General features: G+C 43.8%; 1 non-coding gene and 1 pseudogene across 1 annotated transcript; both read right to left on the reverse strand.

Annotated features, from left to right (window-relative positions):
* LOC128454478 (contactin-associated protein-like 4) overlaps nucleotides 1-8491 on the reverse strand; it is a 69820-nt pseudogene that overhangs the window by 38818 nt on the left and 22511 nt on the right.
* Nucleotides 581-663, reverse strand: trnal-caa (transfer RNA leucine (anticodon CAA)). The gene has a single exon. It is a non-coding gene; the product is annotated as a tRNA-Leu (tRNA).

The raw sequence follows: 8491 nt of genomic DNA on the forward strand, positions 1-8491 counted from the left end.
AAAAGTGAGCTATAACCCCCCCCCCAACACAAACACAAAATCCTCCACATGTACACACACAATCAGTTTCTACTTCTTTTAGCTGTCAGGCCTTTATGAATGCTCTCTCCTACAAAGGACTATAATGGTGTTAATCCTCTAAAACTCTAGAGCTCTGGTAAAACAGTTTCTATCAGAGCTGCAGACGAGCATGTGACATCTCAGCTCTCTGGTTCTTAACTGTGATGACTGGTCATGTGTTAGAAATGGTCCAGAGCTGCTGTGCAACTTCTCTAAAGGTCCTAATGACATGGGAAAAGGAAGTGTTAATGAAACTCTAATGATCTTCTTCTCTCCTCTGTCCTATCATCTGACACCGAACTCGTTAAGAGCTGATTAGCTTCATTAACCTTGTTAGCAGCTCGTTAGCAGATGACCACACTCGATTTCCCGGCTGCATATCAGATGGTGATGTGTTGCTTGAGCATGTGAGGTATTGGTCACTTGTGTAACTAAAGCACAGATCTATGATGGAGGTTGTGACTTGGTGAGTAGCCGCAGGATTCTAAGCACAGTGAGTGCATTGACTTTCAAAGGAGAATACCAGGAGTGGGATTTGAACCCACGAGGACTTGAGTCCATTGCATCTTGAGTGCAACGCCTTAACCACTCGGCCATCCTGGTGTTATTTATAAATATTACATCTTAAATAAAACAATCACAATATTTATGAGGGTGTGAAATCTGGTGCAGATCCAGATAATGTTCCAGACCTAGTGAGTTTATAAGTGGTTTTAAAAGAGGACAGTTGATGGAGGTCTGAGCTCTACTGAGGGACATTCTAGTTACACATGGTTCAGAGCTCCTCAGCACGGAGCTCGTTAATGTACACACATCTAATAACAATCGTCTTCTCTCCTCTGTCCTCTCGTCTCACACTGTCCTCGTTAAGATCTGATTAGCTTCATTAACCACGTTAGCAGCTCGTTAGCAGGAGACCACACAGGATTTCCCGGTGGTGGTTCAGGGATGTGAACATGTTGATACAGACAGAACCATACGCTCTTAGATGGTGACATGTCGTTACTTATGCATGTGGAGCTTCAGTTTCCACTGGAGGAGCTTCAGTGATTGTGTGTCATGGTGTTTGTTAGAACGTCTTGTAATCAGACACACACCAAACAGAATGTGTTATGAGGCTGCAGTCTCTACTGGAGGTGCCACAGCTCCAGATCCTGATGCTCAATTCTCTCTCAGACATAAAAGCTCAGTCCAGAGAGTCTGAGGAGCCGAACATCAAAGCTTTCTGCTTTTCCCCAAATGATTCACAAGATTTGTCATCATCACTCAGACTGCAGAAGTTCAAAACAACTTTCTGTACAACACAAAGAAACTTATGTAGACAAGTATTTCTTCTTTGTTGCAACTCTTTTAAGATAATCACTTATTTGTTCAGGGTATGTTTCTACTGATGATCATTGAGGCTCCGATCGCAAAGAGCAAAGAGGAAACAAAATTAATTTAAGAGATGATAAGCTTCACTAAATAAAAAGTTTGAATTAACATACTATATAAAATGCAAAATACTAGAATGCATCACTACACCGAGGTCCAACGTTACAGAGCTGCAAAATGCAAACAATCATGATATCATATCTCATATCGCCTGTTGCCTAGTTGTTCTTGTCCATTACAGTAGCTGTGTGTTCACGGCTGAATGATCTCACCATGAGAGTCACTTGCTGGTCGTTGTGTTTCGCTCGCTCTATCAGGTTCATGCTGTTGTAGAGCAGGTTCTCCAGGCAGCCCTGGAAGTTCCTCTTGGAGACGAGTGGTTTCTGAGAGTCGAGGCTCAGCGCCGCTCCGACGCTCAGCTGCACGGAGACAAAAAGATAAGAATTAAATATGTCTGCAGTGTAAATATCTACAGCCTGTTTCCATAGGTGTGTTTCATCCCACCTGCTCCATGTTCCAGTGGCTGAACGCTGCAGGGATCTGAACCCTCTCGCTGTGTTTGTCCACAGTGAGGTTGAGGTGAGCACTTTGCCTTTCCACCGCCACATGATGCCAGTGCTGGTCGTCCAACAGGCTGCCGAGGGAGGCAAGAGGCCGGGGCTCGGGAGAGGAAGTCCCACCTGGAGGAGGGGGGGTAAAGAGAAAGAACAGACGTCAGTGAATGACAATCAAAGATGATGGATGGACGGCAGAAGAAGAAGAAGAAGAAGAGGAGGCAGGAGAGAGTGAAGGAGTTTATTGAAAACTAATCACACAGTGAGAAATGGAAATGACAGAGACAGACTCAGACGGGTTTAATCAACACATCAGCGCCGTTTAATTTGCAAAGTCTGAACTCGACGTGAATGAAATGAGACTGGATGGATCAAAACTATTTAACTTTTTATTTCTTATTTTTCAGTTTTCTCATCATTATGTATAACAGCAGGTAAACCTTGTGAAGATGATTCCTCAGTAACACGTTGAGATCATTTCTTCAAATTTGGTAAACACGTTCACTTGGACTCGAGAATCAAATGATTAGAATCTGGTGTTTAAAGCTAAAAGTGTGTGTAAATGATTACATTTTGCCTTGTGAACACAACAAATCAGAATTGTAAAACATAAAACCTACCGTCTCCATGTGATTCATATAATTTCATTCTTAACTTGAGGCGTGCATGGTGATTTTAGTTGGTTCTATACTTTGTTTGGTTGTTTTCACACTTTTCCACCTGGTGTTATGGGATCAGACAGTTTGTTGTTTGCTGTCTCCTCGTTGTGTGACCTGCGCCTCTGCCTCCTCCTCACAGAGCGACCCGGTGTCGAGGGAGCGACAGCAGAGTAACAGCAGCGACGCTCACCAGCCTCCATGCTGTGTCTAAATATCTCACTTTCTCTGCGGCTCCCACAGAGAGGAGCACAGTCAGGTCACGCTCGCTCGTCTCATTAGGAGCTACCGCGGATCTGCATAAGCTGAAGACAAATATGTGACGAAGCCTAAACTGAAAAAAGTGCAGAAACAACACAGCGAGACGTTATTAATGATAGATGAGCGCCGGTCGGGTCCAAATATGTGGATCTATTCCCCCAAAGTACTCGGGAGGGAAACTTTGTGTTTGTGCAGAGAGAGAGGGAAGAGGAGAACGAGCTGAGAACAGACAGTCATTAAAAATGCATCAGATGTTCTTCAGGGAGAAACTATGCGAGCTCCGGAGAGACGGACGGAGACAGCCGAGGAAGATGATGGACAAATTCATCTTTGATACGTCCGCCAAGTTTGAGAGAGGATGTTCAGTGTGTTCAAAGATGATTTCCTCCTCACACACACACACAGAGAGAGAGAGAGAGAGAGAGAGAGAGAGAGTTAAGAAGTGGACCTCAGGAAACACGTAGATTATGAAGAGGGATTTGATCACAGACTGGACGAATGGAGAGAGACGCTGTAATCGATACGAGAGACGTAAAAACACAAAGCATCACTTTCCTGACATTGATTAATGGAGGAGGTTTTGTGTTGGTGGAGGAGGAGGAGACGGAGAGGACTCTATGAGTGAGCGTTACTCTGGATGGAGGATTTCATTACTGCTTGACTGGAAAGAGAAAGATGGAATCCATACGAGTGGTTCCGAGGGTAAACAAATAGAAAAATATCTTTATTGATATTAATACATAGAACCATCACTGTTTTTCTGTGTGTGACGGTTTCCTCTCTTCTTGGCAGTGAAGTCGTTTTTCAGATCGACCTCCACTACACGTGTCCAGAGTCATTTAATAAACACACTTTGAAGGAATTGAACAAAAGGTCTCGAGTGGGATTTGTCGCAATTCGAAATGAAATTCTCTCTTTTCTTCACTTCACTGTTGATTCATGAATATATTTCTGACACATTTCTGAGCTTCATAACTTTGTTTGTGTTTAATTGTCTCAGCACGGCTCAGACTTTGTCGAGACGTCTCTTGATGTTTCATTATTCTGACAAACACATAGAAACAGGATTGCTTTGATTACAACTTAATTTAGTAAAGTAAAATCATCTTTTTAGACTTTCCTGTCATCGGTGCCTCTTTTATTATTTCATGTGAAATCCTTGTGTTTTTCTAAAGAGTGTGTTACATTCTGCTCACGGAGGGAGTCGCTCACAGGTCTAATCGAGTCGCTCTCCTGAAGCTCTGTGTCCGTCACAGAGCGTCTCGGCACCGAGCAGGAAGCTCTGGAATGATTCCAAACCTCGGTCACAGAGGGAAGAGCTCGTTTGAAGTTCTGCTGCCTCACAAGTTTCCTTTTGTGTTTTCACATCACTAACTTTCTACCACACTAGCTGGTGTTACACTGAGTTCAGGCACAAGCTGATTACATTACCAGCCTCACTGTCTATTTCGATTTCTTAATAGACTTAAACCCATTTTTGTTTATCAGCGGCGGGGGAACATATTCTGCAAATTAAAAAATGCTCATTTGTAATTTGAAAAATATTAGTTATCTACAGTGGCTACGATTAGAGTGTCTGCTCCATGCAGGGAGGACGGGGACTGACCAAAACGTTTCCATGTCTATTTAACACTGATGCATCAAACTGAAGAAACAAGAGGTAATAAAGAACCAGAGTTCTCTTTGCAGACTCGTGTCAAACACACAGTCCAAGACATATTCAAACCAAAACAAAGACATGTAGAATCATAAAGTAATATAGGCTTCTTCCGACAGGGAAGACAATTAATGGAATTATGTTAACGAGTATTAATGGAGTCACATTAAAGAGAAACCTTTCTTCAAACATGGCCTCTTCATCAAATCTATTCAGCAGAGTCACAACTTCTGTCGCATTGTCTGAAGTCACAGAGGATGTAATTACCTAAAAGTGATCTGACTGTCTGCAGCAGAACTACTCAGCTCATTTACATGACACGCTGTGGAAGGATGGAGCCTGAGACCCAAAGAAGAACCCCTTCAACTTCAGAGGGGATCCATGTAAACAGGGGGATCCCACATTTGTTTTCACGAGTTAGGGAGTTAGCTTTAACTCTCAGTAACCCAGTTTCATATCAAATCCTTTTAAATCTTCTCCTGTCTCTGTCCAATCAAATACTCTCAAATCACATGATGACGTGTGAGATGTTTGACCAAATTCGACTTTACATAGAAAAATAGAGTTTAGCCTCATTTAGATACTAGTGAATATAACGTCTAGTTTCTAGTGATTCAGTGTTTACTTTCCAGACAGTGTTGCAGCTCTGTTACTCAGAGTTGCCTCATGTAGAGAACTGCCCTGGGAAGGAGCGGGGGGGGGTTGGGGTTAGACCTGGATCTGAAGGTGTTAGCAGAGCAGAGTCGACCATGTGTGAGCTCAGGGTCGACCCACACAGCAGACAACCTCGATAACACAATCTGTGTGACCTAAAAAACAACACACAGGAAGGAGACCGAGCAAATCGAGTCCAAAATAGGAGAAAGCAGATGAAGGACACCGGAGTAAAAACAGAGGATTATGACCAAGGGAAATATGAATTTATATGTCTATTAAACGGGTCTGTGTGTCAGGGACAGAGAGATTGTTACGTGAGGAGACAGAAATATGAAGAAATGGAAATAAATCACCTCTTCTGATGTGTAAAAAAAACAAAGGAATGAAAGATCTGAGGAGACAAACAAGACAAACAAAACTAATTAGAACAGCACGGGTGAAGAACAGAAGAGCAACCAGTTGTGGGGGGGGGGACAAAGAGGGGGCGAGAGGAAGAGGAGCAGCTGAAGATGAAAGCGAAGAAGAGGACATGGTGCTTGTTGTTTTCCAGTGTCGATCTGTGGGAGCTGCAGCGGCTCCTCTCAGTCTCTCCTCCTTCACCTCAATGGATGGTTTTAATTCTCTCTCTCCGAGCGGCAGCCTCTCTCGCTCTCTGACGACTGCCGCTGCCGCTCTATTAAAAGTTGATGCAGCCCTTAAGGTGGAAACGTCTTCCCATCGGTTCTCACTGGAAGCACAGGGGCTGGACGTGTTGTATTAAGACAGTTTGTCGACTTGAGGAGACGGCTTGTGAAGGTGATGAAGGTAATCACCGTGATACAGACGTTCCAGAGGTGTCGCAGTTCTTTTTAAAGGTGAGGCCCAAGTGACTGGGATCAAGGGAACAGTTGACTTGAAACGTCCAAAACATCTCTTTAAACTATTTATTTCTTTTGAGGAATACTGCTATTTATTGGTGAGGCGAAGCAATTTTGCGTGAGAAGAGATGGGGGAGAAAGAGAAGACATGGAGGGAAACAGGATGATGGAGAGAAAGATGAACAGATGATGGAAGATGAAGGATGCTGAGGTGAAGAGAAGGTTTTTCGGTCCTGGTTTTAACGTCCTGAGTGATCCCATCACGAGAAGACTGATATTTATACAGTGTTTTGAGGTGTTTAAGACAATTTTTGACAATTTTTATTTTGTGTATTTTATCTAAACGTCTTCAGATAACTACGATTTGTGTGAAACATCAGGTTGAGGATCATAGTTGAAGTATTTTTCCTCTTCTCATTAGTTTACATATAATCTCTGAACAATATATTTCAGGAGTCTGTTTCTGTGTCTCCTTTAAAAGGTGGAAATTATGTTTAGCTTCACGCTGCTCATCTGGTGTGTTGTACCTGTTCTGAGCAGCAGCTGCAGTTTTCCTCTCTCTAACTCCAGACTGAGTCCGAGTCCTCCCTCTCCCGCCGCCTGCAGCAATGTCCCAGAATTCCTCAGGGTCTTGAACTTCAGAGAGACGACCTCTTTGGATGAGCGCCTCGCCCCGGGACTCCACCTGTACACGAGGCCGCTGGCACCGTCCAACGCCACCACATCAGAGGCTGAAGGGAACAGACAGGAAGAGGATCAGGTCACGGTGACCTTCAGTCAGATTTAAAGTCCTCTACAGTGTCCCTGGGATAAAACATTCACCAAGAAGAGAGGGACGCACGTATGAAAACTACACCTCCGGCATAAAACCTGCTCCCCTGCCTCCGGACAGAGATGGTTTTGCTTAGTGTGGAGTTCTGGTTGCAGCAGAAGGTGTGGAGGCCCGACTCTTATTCTGTTTATCACCTTTCAACAATAAACTTCTCTTTTAGTGTCGGCTGCTTCCCGGGGATTTGGGCTGAGGTGAGCTGAGGTGAGCACTGTGTGTGTGCGGACTGTAATGAATGGACTGCTTACACAGAGCTGTTTAAAAAGAGCAGCAGCAGCCGCAGCAGCTCTGGCGTCAATTTTCTCCTTTTCGGCCCGAACAGCTAATTTCTGACTGAATGTTTTTTAATGAACTTGGCAAAGTCTCACGTCAGGACTCGCTCACAGGAGCAGCAACACTTCGCTCGCACTAATGCTCTTATTGGATTGTACAGAGCATTTCCTGCTGATTACAGAGCATCGGGGCAGAAGCTCCAGAGCGCTGAGTCATGCTCTGTGTGTGTAAAGCTGAGAACCTCCTCTGCTCAACTGATTTAACTTGTGATGTCATTCTAGAATATTATGTTTTATCTCTTTATAATTATCCTGAAACATGACATCACATCACTTTGTTTTCATAGGAAAGTGGAGGTTTGAAACAAGCAGAGAGAACGGGGGGGGGGGGGGGGGGGGGACGTGCACCATAGGGACGGGTCGGAATCGAACCCACGGCCTCACACTTAACATTTAACTTTTAAATGATTGTTAACTCCAGTGTTGGTGCTGTTACGGGACAAACTGTTACGGGACAAACTCAAAATGACTTAAAAGCTCAGAGTCTCCTGACTCTATCTGAGCAAAGCATTTTAAGATCATTGTATCACTGAACACTGCACTCACCCCTGTGTGTGTGTGTGTCTGTGTGTGTGTGCTGTTAATGTCCTTAAATAACAACACTATTTAATAAAATCCATCTTTTAAATGTGTCTCTTCTTCCTGAGGCAGCAAACACAGCAAGATACACCACCAACACCTTCTCTTTCAGTAAAATATGCCAATCAGGTAGTTCCACCTTCTACTGGGAGTCAAGCAGAGTTTTGAATCCTATAAACTTCTTTCTCATAAAAACTTTCCAAACTCCACAAGAAGCCACAACACGAGGAGCAGCGACAGGTTTGATCTCTGCTGCTCGGTAACCTGTTATTATTTGTGTTATCCCTCCACAGTGATGGAGTCGGTGTTGATGTGTGTTACCGCTGCACACAGTGTGAATCAATCATCTGATGTGTGCTTTGTTTCACAGGGAAACAACGTGCTGAGTGAGAAGAGAAATTAAAATGGAACAAAGGGCGACACAATATGTTTTGTGTGCAAGATAAACACTGGGATACGTGTTGTTGTTTTGTGTAATGTTAACACAATGAGGTGAGAGTGTGAACTGATTGTGAAACATGGAATTATTTTCCAAGAGAAGGCCTCTGTGGTTTCCTGTGTCCCTGGGAAATCACACAACATATAAGTGGTAAACAGACTTTCACTTTCATTTGACCCAAATTAAATCTATGGTTGAATATTAAACGTTGACCCCCTCCCCCCCCCCCCCCCCCT

This window comes from Pleuronectes platessa, chromosome 13 (assembly GCF_947347685.1).
Source record: "Pleuronectes platessa chromosome 13, fPlePla1.1, whole genome shotgun sequence".
In the NCBI taxonomy this organism is placed as follows: Eukaryota; Metazoa; Chordata; class Actinopteri; order Pleuronectiformes; family Pleuronectidae; genus Pleuronectes; species Pleuronectes platessa.